This window comes from Salvelinus namaycush, chromosome 7 (genome assembly GCF_016432855.1).
Source record: "Salvelinus namaycush isolate Seneca chromosome 7, SaNama_1.0, whole genome shotgun sequence".
NCBI lineage: Eukaryota > Metazoa > Chordata > Actinopteri > Salmoniformes > Salmonidae > Salvelinus > Salvelinus namaycush.
The window spans coordinates 36,079,322-36,094,544 of record NC_052313.1 but is presented as its reverse complement, the minus strand read 5'-3'; the positions used below and the strand labels follow the sequence as shown (position 1 = coordinate 36,094,544).

The 15,223-nt window shown below is 43.9% G+C and overlaps 1 protein-coding gene across 7 annotated transcripts in view; it reads right to left on the bottom strand.

The window, feature by feature from the left end:
- Positions 1-15,223, bottom strand: part of LOC120051199 (neuropilin-1a-like) — a 127,809-nt gene that overhangs the window by 47,241 nt on the left and 65,345 nt on the right. The window lies entirely within an intron of this gene.

Below are 15,223 nucleotides of genomic sequence, written 5' to 3'. Positions count from 1 at the left end.
GGTCCCAGAGGACACTTTGTTTTCAGGCCGGAGACTGTCCTCCTCCAAAAATATAGCTATCCTCCCTCAGTCAGAGGGCCAAATGTGTTGTACAGATGCAGGTATTTCCTCCTACTATGTCACGCACCATTCAGGTCTTCCTATTGGAACCAGGCCTAATCTATAAATATACTATTTGGCTAAAGGGCGATCAGGAGTTGGTCCACACAGTGTTCAATCATCATCACAGCAACTTGCTGCTGCTATTCCCCTTCTGGGACTGAGACTTCAAAGAGATGGAGAATTCACAGAGGTAGATAGCCACTATATCTCCTATTGATGTGTCTGACATGGCAAGGGAATGGGGAATAGGGAATATGAGGATTATTCTCTTATTTCCCTGTCAACGTAAGAACGCTCAAAGGATGCATGTCTGTCCTTCTATCTGCACGCACACACACAAACATACACACACACTAGCCTTACAGAGAGCAGTAGTAATGGCGTCTTTTTGTCGGCACTAACTCCGCCATGGCTGTTTGCCAAAGCCTATGGGGAAACACATTTTTTGGGGGGGATTGTTTTTGAATAAATGCCGAAAATATTAAAAAAATGTAATCCTGAAATATAGCTGAAGCATGTCAATCAAAGACAAAATGACAAAGTTACCAAACACTGGTAAATACAGGCTTAGGAGATCTTATACATTTTGTTCTATGAGATAATCTTCATCAGCTAACGTCCCTTTTTGTGAATTTTGAAGCATTTCTGTAATCAAAACAAGCACATAAAGCGCATAAAGGCTTCATAATTCATGAAGGTCATGTTAACTGATAGATCTTATAGAACAAAACATATAAGAGATCCTAAATCTGTGTTAACCTCAGACCTTATTTTTGGCATTTATCCCTGAACCCCATTCTTTCCCTATTAATTTCCCCCATAGGAATGGCTGAACGAACCAAAGGTAACTCATTTCAGATTTTTAGGACTACAAGCTCTATTACTAGAATGAGAATCTCCAGGATACTGCCATGCTCCTTATCTCAATAGATTGAGAGAGGCAACATTAAAATGGATGACAAACCAACGTTAGATATCGTAGATATATTTTATCTAAATAAATAATAGGCAGAAATATGCCCGAGATATCAGCCCATCAAACCCCACCCCCATCATGAATAGCTAATATAACGTCTATTGCAAATTGCATTCAGATAATGAATGAAATAAATAATGAATTGATTATATACATCTAACAGGCGTGTGAGATGATGATTTGTGCCGTGCTGCTGTGAGGGTGCCTGCCATTAACGATGGGGAGAGATTGTTGTTGCTCCTGCTGCTCCCTCCCTCCGACAGGCTTAATGAAATGAAGAATTCCAGTCTTTTAATAACACTTGTTATAATTACACTTCTCTCTCTTCATGAGCGCAGGGAGGGCATAAGTGAAGCAGCAACGATTTCATGAAATTATAAATTACACACTATACCAAACTCGGAATTCACTCTTTGTTACCCTAGAAACAGATGTGCCACGCTTCGACTTATCTGCCATTTGATTGGCTGAGGAGGGAATTGGAGTGCCCAACAGAGCATATCCCCTTTTTATCCAGTTTGTATTTTACTGCTAAATAAAATGATATAAATAAATAAGAAAACCTCAGACTAATCAATACTATATTGAGCATTCTGAACTATTCCAAAATCGTTGTTCTACTGCTCTGGCATCAGCACAGCGCGAGAGTGACCATTTAGAGTTTAATTACAATCTGAAATGACTAGCAGAGTTAGGAGAGAAAGTCTATGAAGTCTACTTGATTATTGGGAGTAGTATATGAAGTGGCAACTGTTAAGCAGTGCAGAACAGAACAGAGCAGAACAGAACGGCCCACTTGGTTTTAATGGCTGGTTTTAGATTTGGGTATGTCATTTATAGCGAAAATTGAAAAAAGGGGCGGATCCTTAAGAGGTTTTTAAATATGTCCTCATTAGCAAAAAGAGGCATTCTAAACAGATTTTCACAGAATTAAAGTCTCTCGGGACACATTATACTGCATCTAGAGTCACTGGAAAAGGAAAAGACCATAGTATCTACAGTATGTCTTATAAACTACTTATCCTTCCATTTACAAGTTATTATTGTCACGCCCTGACCTTAGAGATCCTTTTAATTCTCTATTTGGTTAGGTCAGGGTGTGACTAGAGTGGGCAATCTATGTTTTCTATTTCTTTGTTGGCCTGGTATGGTTCCCAATCAGAGGCAGCTGTCTATCGTTGTTGTCACGTTCCTGACCTTGTTTTCCTTTTGTATAGTTGTGTTTAGTGGGTCAGGACGTGAGCTGGGTGGGCAGTCTGTGTTGTTTGTTCTATGTTAAGTGTCAGGTTTAATTGACCTTGTATGGCTCTCAATCAGAGGCAGGTGTTTTACGTTTTCCTCTGATTGAGAACCATATATAGGTAGGTTGTTTCACATTGTTTGTTGTGGGTGGTTGTCTTCCGTGTCTGTATGTCTACCACACGGGACTGTTTCGTTTGTCGTTCGTGTATGTAGTCTGTTCCTGTTCGTGCGTTCTTCGTAGTTTGTAAGTTCTCAAGTCAGGTCTGTCTACATTGTTTATTTGTTTTGTAGTCTGTTATAGTGTTTTCGTGTTTCATCTATCATTTAAATAAATCAGTATGTCATATAACAACGCTGCGCTTTGGTCCAATCCCTACTCCTCCTCTTCGGACGAAAAGGAGGAGAACGACCGTTACAGAACCACCCACCAAACAAGGATCAAGCAGCGTGAGAGGAACCAGCAGCAGCGGCCAAAAAACCAGGACTCGTGGACTTGGGAGGAAATATTGGACGGAAAAGGACCCTGGGCTCAGACAGGGGAATATCGCCGCTCTTTTGAAGAGAGAGGCAGCTAAAGCCCAGGAGCGGTGGTATGAGGAGGCAGCAAGGAGACGTGGCTGGAAACCCGAAAAGAAACCCCAAAAATGTCTTGGGGGGGGGGCTAAAAGGGAGTGTGGCGAAGTCAGGTAGGAGACCTGCGCCTACTCCCTGTACTTACCGTGGAGAGCGAGAGTACGGGCAGACACCGTGTTACGCAGTAGAGCGCATGGTGTCTCCTGTACGTGTGCATAGCCCGGTGCGGTACATACCAGCTCCTCGTATCGGCCGGGCCAGATTGAGGATTGAGCCGGATGTCATGAAGCCGGCCCAACGCATCTGGCCACCAGTGCGTCTCCTCGGGCCGGCTTACATGGCACCAGCCTTACGCATGGTGTCCCCGGTTCGCCTACATAGCCCGGTGCGGGTTATTCCACCTCCCCGCACTGGTCGGGTGACGGGGAGCATACAACCAGGTAAGGTTGGGCAGGCTCAGTGCTCAAGGGAGCCAGTACGCCTGCACGGTCCGGTATTTCCGGCGCCACCTCCCCGCTCCAGCCCAGTACCACCAGTGCCTACACCACGCACCAGGCTTCCAGTGCGTCTCCAGAGCCCTGTTCCTCCTCCACGCACTCTCCCTGTGGTGCGTGTCTCCAGCCCAGTGCCTCCAGTTCCGGCACCACGCATCAAGCCTCCTGTGCGTCTCCAGAGCCCTGTACGCACTGTTCCTTCTCCCCGTACTCGCCCTGATGTGCGTGCCCTCAGCCCGGTACCACCAGTGCCGGTACCACGCACCAGGCCTATAGTACGCCTTGAGAGTCCAGTGTGCCCCGTTGTTGTTCCCCGCACTAGCCTGATGGTGCGTGTCCTTAGCCCGGTACCTCCAGTTCCGGTACCACGCACCAGGCCTACAGTGCGTCTCAGCCGGCCAGAGTCTGCCGTCTGCCCAGCGGCGCCTGAACTGCCCGTCTGCCCAGCGGCGCCTGAACTGCCCGTCTGCCCAACGCCGTCTGAACTGCCTGTCTCCCCAACGGCGCCTGAACTGCCCGTCTGCCCAACGCCGTCTGAACTGTCCGTCTGCCAAGCGCCGCATGAACTGCCCGTCTGTACTGAGCCTTCAAAGCCGCCCGTCTGTACTGAGCCTGCAAAGCCGCCCGTCTGCCATGAGCCTTCAGAGCCGTCCGCCAGACAGGAGCCGCTAGAGCCTACCACCAGACAGGAGCCGCTAGAGCCTTCCGTCAGACAGGAGCAGCCAGAGCTTTCCGCCAGACAGGAGCAGCCAGAGCCTTCCGCCAGACAGGAGCAGCCAGAGCCTTCCGCCAGACAGGATCAGCCAGAGCCGTTCGCAAGCCAGGATCAGCCAGAGCCGTCCGCCAGCCATGACCAGCCAGAGCCGTCCGCCAGCCAGGATCAGCCAGATCCGTCCGCCAGCCAGGATCAGCCAGAGCCGTCAGCCAGCCATGACCAGCCAGAGCCGTCAGCCAGCCATGACCAGCCAGAGCCGTCAGCCAGCCATGACCAGCCAGAGCCGTCAGCCAGCCATGACCAGCCAGAGCCGTCAGCCAGCCATGACCAGCCAGAGCCGTCAGCCAGCCATGACCAGCCAGAGCCGTCAGCCAGCCATGACCAGCCAGAGCCGTCAGCCAGCCCTGACCAGCCAGAGCCGTCAGCCAGCCCTGACCAGCCAGAGCCGTCAGCCAGCCCTGACCAGCCAGAGCCGTCAGCCAGCCATGACCAGCCAGAGCTGTCAGCCAGTCCGGAGCTGCCGTCCCTCAGTCCGGAGCTGCCGTCCCTCAGTCTGGAGCTGCCCCTCAGTCCGGAGCTGCCCCTCAGTCCGGTGCTGCCCCTTATCCCGGTGCTGCCCCTTATCCCGGTGATGCCCCTTAATTTAGGTGGGTTTATTTGGAGGGTGGTCATTGGGAGGGGGATATGGAAGCAGGGAGTGACTATGGTGGTGTGGGGACAGCGTCCGGAGCCGGAGCCGCCACCGTGGACAGATGCCCACCCAAACCCTCCCCTTGAGGTTGAGTTTTGCGGCCGGAGTCCGCATCTTGGGGGGGGGGGGGGGTAATGTCACGTTCCTGACCTTGTTTTCCTTTTGTATAGTTGTGTTTAGTGGGTCAGGACGTGAGCTGGGTGGGCAGTCTGTGTTGTTTGTTCTATGTTAAGTGTCAGGTTTAATTGACCTTGTTCTCAATCAGAGGCAGGTGTTTTACGTTTTCCTCTGATTGAGAACCATATATAGGTAGGTTGTTTCACATTGTTTGTTGTGGGTGGTTGTCTTCCGTGTCTGTATGTCTACCACACGGGACTGTTTCGTTTGTCGTTCGTGTATGTAGTCTGTTCCTGTTCGTGCGTTCTTCGTAGTTTGTAAGTTCTCAAGTCAGGTCTGTCTACATCGTTTATTTGTTTTGTAGTCTGTTATAGTGTTTTCGTGTTTCGTCTATCATTTAAATAAATCAGTATGTCATATAACAACGCTGCGCTTTGGTCCAATCCCTACTCCTCCTCTTCGGACGAAGAGGAGGAGAACGACCGTTACAGTTGTCTCTGATTGGGGATCATATTTAGGCAGCCTTTTCCCACCTGTTGTTTGTGGGATCTTGTTTTTGTGTAGCTGCATGTGAGCAGCCCATAACATCACATTTTGGTTTCTTCTGTATTGTTTTTGGTGAGTTTCATATTTATTAAACATGTGGAACTCTAAGTACGCTGCGCCTTGGTCCATTAATTCAACCAACGATCGTGACAATTATTGCGTCTTGATTGTTGATGAAACTAAGCCATAGGATCTCTATGTTCATAAAGGCCTTTGCATGCTTCAGAACTTGGCTAGGCGAACCGAATGAGTGTGTTCGCATACTCCCTTAAAAGAAGGTTGCTTGAAAAATTTGAAATAGCAGCAATAGCACTGTTTGTCCATCTTGAGATGTCGTAGACAGTATACACTTCCTCAAAATGGTCAGATAACTCAAGATATCTGTCATTCATTTTGACTTTTTTGCCAAGGAGATCTAACTAAGATGTTTGGTGCAGTATCTTGCAAGTGGAAAAATTTGCATGAAAACGAGTCGTCTCTCGTTGAATGACAACAAACACTTAATTGAAGAATCCCTACTGTTGACCAATGACCGATGAAGGTGCATAGACTTTGGCTCTCGAACTTCGGCTTGCCTCAATATTTTTTGGTGTGTGCACGAACAGCTCGAAAAAACCCTTGCCGAAGAGCAAAACAAACAAAAACATCACAAAATGTTGTCATAATACGTGAACGCTGTTCCGAACTGTTTCGGATGGGAAGCATGCATACGCCTTAACTCTCTGGTCAAACTCACAGGTTATTCCAGACACGATAAGACCTATGACAATGTATACATGACTGTTTACAGTATGAACGTGTGTTCTGTCGATCAGTAACCTCTCTGTCCCATTGACCTACTACTGCATCTTAGGGCTTAAGTGTGGAATTTCCCCTCTGAGAGACTATCAGTGTTACACAACTGTCTGTCCCATCTCCTATACAGGAACTGCTTCAGGAAGTAGTCTGGGACGGGAGAGCATTTTGGTTTGCGTCCCAAATTGCAACCTATTCCCTATATAATGCACTACTTCAGACTACTTTATAGGGAATAGGCTGTTATTTGGGACACACAACATGGGTTCCTCTCCAGTACAATGGACCCCCGCCAGTCCAAAGACCCTCCTCCCACTCACCCACAGAGCACAGAGCCAAGGTCCCTCTCCACACACACACCCACACACACACGTACGCAAAACACACACACACAAATACACACTCCCCTGCCACTGATTCAATTAGTCTGCAAGGACCAACAGGGGCCCTTAGGACAATATTTTCATAGCAATAAGGAAAACCTTGCTTATGAACCTCCTTATGTAAATATTTGGCTGCAGGTCGAATCTATTATAAGGCCCCCGAGGATTATATACGTATGGTCTGGCCAAACTTTTAACTTTTAAGCGACGTGGGGATGGATTGTAGGACCTAATAAAATAACTAAAATATGGAAAAATAAGTCTAAGCATTTACATACCTTAAGGGAAGTCTGGGACGGGAGCCGTATGGTTAGTGAAGAAAGTCCCATTGCAAATGTACGGTCCCTTACCTGACGTCTTAATACGTCGCAGAAAATCGCGGACGGCGTCGGGCCGTGGGCGGCGGAGAGCTCTTTCAGGAAGTCACTCAAAAAAACGTCTCGGACTTTCGGTTTCCGTTTTATAAAAATGACAAATTTTTGACTTTTTTCTGCATTCTCGAAAATTCCCACAAGAGGGAAAATAAATCATATTGCAGGCGCACGAGCACGTGGCAAACGAGCGCGGCCTTTTCTCTTAAACTGAAAATATTTCGAAGACGAAACTCAGCGAGCGTAGGTTTGGAGTAATGGGCAGTTGGCCCCGAACAAGATGGCGTCGAGACCTCGGCGCTTTTTGAGTTATGGCCATTTTTCTGGGATTAAAGGGTTAAAACGCAAGTAGGGTGCTAATTTGACCGCTTCATGTCAAAGTACATAAGCATACGGTGTCAGGAAAAAAAGAACCAGCCATTTATCTATCGTAATTTAAGAGAAATCGTACATTGACCGTTTGGTGATGTTCACAAAGAGGATTTTTTTTTTCAAAAAATTCACAGATCCAGTTGCAGTGTGTTCAGACGTACATTTTTAAAGTGGGTCTCGAAGCTCTGCGAGAATCCTGTGATTTTATATGATTTTATGAAATAACACACACTCATTTAACCCTCTTTAAATAAGTCAGTTCTTAACATAAAGACTTAAAACTCAATATTATATAAGAGCCTACGCCAAGGAGGGTATGTGTTCAATTTCAGCTTCCTATGTCAACTGGAAGTACCTTAAAATGGTGCCACAGGGTCAGGTTTGAAGGGTAATAAAGGTCAGATCTTTTCAAAACTTCACTTGTGTGATTAGACAACCCTCATGAACTGTAATCAGTCATTTATCCCAACAGATGTCAAAGAAAAGCTCTCTCACACAAACACACACACACAAAAAGGAAGGATGGAGTGAAAAAGTACGGTACTTAAAGACACACAAAGCCCACAATGGCATTACTATTATCTCTAGGCCGTGCCGAGTTCAACGAGATGCCCCGCTTGACCGTAGCTCGCTCGGTCTGAGCGCAGCGACCGTTACAAGAGAACGGACACAAATGACCTTTTGACCTCAATGTCAATTTCATTTGCTTTTGGGACACAGAGAGAGAACCGTTAAGGTTAGAAACACAATTTCACCTCAGGAGTGTTCTTAAGGTCCTCCCGATCTGTGCAAGCCTAACCCTGACCTTGTGGCATTAACCCTTCACAGTTAAAAGAAGGTGTTTACATCAAATAGTTTACAATGAAATGTCTCCCCATTGGAATACATTGACTGCACCTCTAAATTCAACCTAAAGCCTATGTGGGTTATGATTGTCTTATGAACCTGTCTTTGATGTCAGTCCATCAGGCCACCATGAGGTCTACCTGTGTCGATTCTAAGCTTCCTGGAGCAACCGGAAGTGGTTAAATCACCCTAAAAGTGTTTGCCATAGCCAACCTGCAGTTTGAGAGAAATAGTGCATTCAGCCCTATGTAAATCAGTCAATTTTTAACATACAGACTTAAAACTCAGGATTCTGTAACAGCCTACTCCAGTGATGATATGTGTTTATTTATAGCTTCCTGTGACAACCGGAAGTGCCATAACTGGTGTCAAATGGGCTGTTTCGAAGGGTTAAAAATGTCAAATCTTTCCAAAACTTCATATATGTGAATAGACAACCCTCATGAACTGTAAATCAGTCCTTCATCCCATCAGATTTCAACAAAAAAAAAATACACACCGACACAGAAATGATGGAGGGACACACTGAGGGGCTAAGAGGCAGACAGTGCCTGCAGTAGTTACTTTTGTTCCAACTTTTAAAGAACCGTCAGACCTAGAGTTCTGAAAATTTACAAACCTGTTCTAGACCTCAGGTCGATTGTGCACGGTGAATTATATGGCTCTAGAAGGTTCTCGGATCGATAAAAAGCATCGTGTATTTGCCATGTTTTCAATTCATTTTGACCTCAACGAAACGGACGACATTTAGAAAAGTCCCAGAGTCTCAAGACTAGGTGCGTTGAAACCGGCTCGGCCCATAGAGACAGACCCCAACGAGCCTGTTTGATTGCTCATTCAAGGACCCCGTAGCAAGGCAATGAAAAAAGTGGCATTTCAGCACCAATTAGGGTTTTGCTCGGGCACCGAATGACATATCGAGCCGAAACTTGGGATTCGAGGTCGCTTCACATAGGGCTAAACATAATGTGTGAACTGGACCCGCAGCTAGAACATAACTACGTATTATTTGTTTTATTATGGTTTAAATAGAAGGCGCTGTGAATTTTGGGCCTGCTCTGAAATATGTTATAGTTGGCTTCTAAAGGAGTTGGAAAAAGTGAGTTTGGAGTCAGATGGTATCAGTTTGGTGTCTGAAAATATCTATTTGACTGATGGACACTGACTTGCTCGTTGACTTTTGTACATTTGCAATATGTTTCAACGGGGAGGTACCATGAGGAAAAAGCGACATGATGAAATTTCACGAAACGAGCGATGGAGAGGAACCACTATCACTGCCCGGCCATCCTGAGGTCATCAGACCGTTGACTTTTGCATTTCTAAAGTATTTAAGAGAATGTACGTTACATTTGCAATATGATTCAACATCACATCATATTGCAAATGCACGTTAGATTTGCAATATGATGTGATGTTGAATCATATTGCAAATGTAACGTGCATTCTTTAAATACTTTAGAAATACAAAAGTCAACGTCCTGATGACCTCAGGATGGCCGGGCAGTGATAGTGGTTCCTCTCCAACGTTCGTTGCATGAAATTTCATCATGTCGCTTTTTCCTCATGGTACCTCCCCGTTGAAACATATTGCAAATGTACAAAAGTCGACTAGCAAGTCAACTAGCAAGTGTCAACAAAAGTCAACTAGCAAGTGTCCATCAGTCAATTGGATATTTTCAGACACCAAACTGATACCATCTGACTCCAAACTCACTTTTTACAACTCCTTTAGAAGCCAACTATCACATATTTCAGAGCAGGCCCAAAATTCACAGCGCCTTCCATGAATGCACCAAAATAGCATTCTGAAATCACCACTAAAATGACATCGCCATATTCTCCAGGCCGTGCCGAGTTCAACGGGATGCCCCGCTTGACCGTAGCTCGCTCGGTCTGAGCGCAGCGACCGTTACAAGAGAACGGACACGAATGACCTTTTGACCTCAATGTCAATTTCATTTGCTTTTGGGACACAGAGAGAGAACCGTTAAGGTTAGAAGCACAATTTCACCTCAGGAACAATCCTAAGGTCCTCCCGATCTGTGCAAGCCTAACCTTGACCTTGTGGCATTAACCCTTCACAGTTAAAAGAAGGCGTTTACATCAAACATTTTACAATGACATTTCGCCCCATAGGAATACATTGACTGCTCCTCTAAATTCAACCTGAAGCCTATGTGGGTTATGAATGTCTTATGAACCTGTCTTTGATAACAATCCATCAGGCTACTATGAGGTCTACCTGTGTTGATTTTAAGCTACCTGGAGCAACCGGAAGTGGTTAAAATCACCCTAAAAAGTGTCCAGATATACATGACTTGCAATTTTGAAAATCACTGCATTCAACCCTATGTAGATCAGTCAATTCTTAACGTATAGACTTAAAACTCAGGATTCTGTAACAGCATACCCCAGTCAAGATATGTGTTTACCTATAGCTTCCTGTGCCAACCGGAAGTGCCTTAAAATGGTGTCATGGTGCTGTTTCGAAGGGTTAAAAAGGTCAGAACTTTTCAAAACTTCATTTGTGTGATTAGACAAGCCTCATGAACTGTAAATCAGTCATTTCTCTAAGCAGATGTCAAAGGAAAGCTCTCTCTCACACAAAAACACACACACAAAGCAATGATGGAGTGAAAAAGTACGGTGCTTAAAGACACACAAAGCCGGCAATGGCATTCCCATTATCCCTAGGCCGTGCCGAGTTCAACGAGATGCCCCGCTTGACCGTAGCTCACTCGGTCTGAGAGCAGCGACCGTTACAAGAGAACGGACACGAATGACCTTTTGACCTCAATGTCAATTTTATTTGCTTTTGGGAGACAGAGAGAGAACCGTTAAGGTTAGAAACACAATTTCACCTCAGGAATGTTCTTAAGGTCCTCCCGATCTGTGCAAGCCTAACTTTGACCTTGTGGCATTAACCCTTCACAGTTAAAAGAAGGTGTTTACATCAAACAGTTTACAATGACATTTCGCCCCATAGGAATACATTGACTGCTCCCCTAAATTCAACCTGAAGCCTATGTGGGTTATGAATGTCTTATGAACCTGTCTTTGATGACAGTCCATTAGGCCACCATGAGGTCTACCTGTGTCGATTCTAAGCTTCCTGGAGCAACCGGAAGTGGTTAAAATCACCCTAAAAGTGTTTGCAATAAGCACCCTGCAATTTGAGAGAAATAGTGCATTCAGCCCTATGTAAATCAGTCAATTTTTAACATATAGACTTAAAACTCAGGATTCTGTAACAGCATACTCCAGTGAGTATATGTCTTTACTTTCAGCTTCCTGTGCCAACCGGAAGTGCCATAATTGGTGTCAAATGGGCTGTTTTGAAGGGTTAAAAATGTCAAATCTTTCCAAAACTTCATAATTGTGATTAGGCAACCCTCCTGAACTGTAAATCAGTCATTAGTCCCATCAGATTTCAAAGAAAAATTTACACACCCAAACAGAAATGATGGAGGGACACACTGAGGGGCTAAGAGGCAGACAGTGCCTGTGGTAGTTACTTTTGTTCCCACTTTTAAAGAACCGTCAGACCTAGAGTTCTGAAACTTTGGAAACCTATTCTAGACCTCAGGTTGATTGTGCACGGTGAGTTATGTGGCTCTAGAAGGTTCTCAGACCGATAAACAGCCTCGTGTATTTGCAGTGTTTTCAATTCATTTTCAGCTCAACGAAACTGACGACATTTAGAAAAGTCCCAGAGTCTCAAGACTAGGTGCATTGAAACCGGCTCGGCCCATAGAGACAGACCCCAACGAGCCTGTTTGATTGCTCATTCAAGGACCTCGTAGCAAGGCAATGAAAAAAGTGGATTTTCAGCACCAATTAGCGTTTTGCTCGGACACCGAATGACCTATCGAGCCGAAACTTGGGATTCCAGGTCGCCTCACATAGGGCTAAACATAATGTGAATATTGGACCCGCAGCTAGAACATAACTACGTATTATTTGTTTTATTATGGTTTAAATGGAAGGCGCTGTGAATTTTGGGCCTGCTCTGAAATATGTGATAGTTGGCTTCTAAAGGAGTTGGTAAAAGTGAGTTTGGTGTCAGATGGTATCAGTTTGGTGTCTGAATATATCTAATTGACTGATGGACACCGACTTGCTACTTGACTTTTGTACATTTGCAATATGTTTCAACGGGGGGGTACCATCACAAAAAGCGACATGATGAAATTTAACACAACGAGCGATGGAGAGGAACCACTATCACTGCCCGGCCATCCTGAGGTCATCAGACCGTTGACTTTTGCATTTCTAAAGTATTTAAGAGAATGTACGTTACATTTGCAATATGATTCAACATCACATCATATTGCAAATGCACGTTAGATTTGCAATATGATTCAACACATCATATTGCAAATGTAACAGTGTGTGTTATGTTTGCAATATGATTCAACACATCATATTGCAAACGTAACAGTGTGTGTTATGTTTGCAATATGATTCAACACATCATATTGCAAATGTAACAGTGTGTGTTATGTTTGCAATATGATCCAACACATCATATTGCAAACGTAACAGTGTGTGTTATGTTTGCAATATGATTCAACACATCATATTGCAAATATAACAGTGTGTGTTTGCAATATGATTCAACAGTGTGTTATGTTTGCAATATGATGTGGTGTTTTTCACTGTTGAATCATATGCAAATGTAACGTGCATTCTTTAAATAAACCCTATGTGGGTTATGAATGTCTTATGAACCTGTCTTCAATGACAATCCATCAAGCCACTATGAGGTCTACCTGTGTTGATTCTAAGCTTCCTGGAGCAACCGGAAGTGATAAAATCACCCTAAAAGTGTTTTACCCAACCAGCAGTTTGTGATATATAGTGCATTCAACCCTGTGTAAATCAGTCAGTTCTTAACGTATAGACTTAAAACTCAGGATTCTGTAAAAGCATACCCCGATCAGGATAGGTGTTTACTTATAGCTTCCTGTGCCAACCGGAAGTGCCTTAAAATGGGGTCATAGGTGCTGTTTCAAAGGGTTAAAAAAGTCAGATCTTTCCAAAACTTTAAGTGTGTGATTAGGCAACCCTCATGAAGTGTAAATCAGTCATTTCTCTAATCAGATGTCAAAGAAAAGCTCACACACACACACACAGACACACACAGCAAGGATGGAATGAAAAAGTATGGTGCTTAAAGACACACAGAGCCTTAAATGCTTTTAGGGGGGATCCAGACTTCCATACCCGCTCTGGGAGCACTATACTACGGGCAAAAATCAATGGGTGCTGGCCTGAGTGATTTATGGAGGTTTTCAAAAAAAGTCAAAAAATATTCTGTTTCATGTTTTGGGTTACCACACACGATTTTCAATACAGTTTTAAATGCTTCATTTTGGCCTTTAAAAAAAAAAAGTTATTTTCGACTATGAAGGGGGTGATACGTTTTTTCCAAATTTTTGACATTTTTTACTTCCTATGAAATCACATTCCAAATGCACAAAACATATTCCTTAAGTACAAGTAAACATTTATAAAAAATTATGATAATAAAATGTGACTAAAGTACTTTCATACAGTTCTTACACATGTGTAATTGACATAAAACTCGAAAGAATTTCAAAAAACGGTCCAGAAAGCACTTTTTTAAAGGGGGTGATATGTTTTTTCCAAATTTTGGACATTTTTGACTTATGACTTTTGACTTCCTATGAAATCACATTCCAAATGCACAAAACAAATTCCTTAAGTCCAAATAAAAATGTCCTAAAAATTATGTTAATAAAATTTGACAAAAGTATTTTCATACAGTTCTTACACATGTGTAATTGACATAAAAATTGAAAGAATTTCGAAAAACGGTCCAGAAAGCACTTTTTTAAAGGGGGTGATACGTTTTTTCCAAAATTTTGACATTTTTGACTTTTGACTTTTGACTTCCTATGAAATCACATTCCAAATGCACAAAACAAATTCCTTAAGTCCAAATAAAAATGTCCAAAAAATTATGTTAATAAAATTTGACAAAAGTATTTTCATACAGTTCTTACACATGTGTAATTGACATAAAACTCGAAAGAATTTCGAACAAAGGTCCAGAAAGCACTTTTTTAAGGGGGTTATAAATTTTTGCCAAAACTTTCAAAATCTCAAAATTTTACTCTTGGGTCTTGACTTGCGTTACAAAAGGCCTATGAAAAATTTAGATAGAAAACACTCGCCCACTATAGGATTTTTGGGGTGTTACACAGCTCATTTACAATATGGCATTTGCCATCAACTTTGGACGAAACAGCGCCGGATGTAATATGAAATCCCACACAATCCCATCGTGTATATGGTCCGCTCGGTGCCAATAAGTTGCCATGTTATTTTGTACAATTGGGGGGGGACTTCCCTTACAAGGCCTGGAGGCTTTTAGGTTCCTAAATCAAACATGCTCAGACTGTGCATAGGTATTAGTGTATGGTTGGGTCAAGTGGGGTTGTCATGTCAACACAATAACAGGTTCCAGTGTATGTGACATAGTCATGCCCTTGGGATCAGAGACTCAGAAACTCAGAGCTCCAGTCTTTTCATATAAAGTTCCCTTTCTGTGAATGATAATGCCAGATATTCTAAAATGCATACTCTAGTCTACAGTATAGCAATAGCAAATGATAACAAAGTTATGTGTGTGTGAGTGGATGTGGTGGATATGTCCCCTGAGGCAGTCACCACAGCGGATGACAGGATGCCAGCGATTATCAGGTAGGAGAGGAGGAGAACCACAGAGAGAGAGAGAGAGAGAGAGAGAGAGACAGAGAGCGAGAGCTTTGTGGAGTGTCTGGAATCCACAGCTAGCCTGGAGTTCCATCAGACATAAAGCGGAAAGTAGTCAGATTTCTGGATCACCTTAAAGGATTTACCCAGCATGCCACAGGGGTGTCCACAGAGGACACAGTCAGCAGACAGACTCCTGGAATTGGACCAGGAACTAGAAAGTAGGAAGGAGTCACCTCTACTGTAGTCACCACTC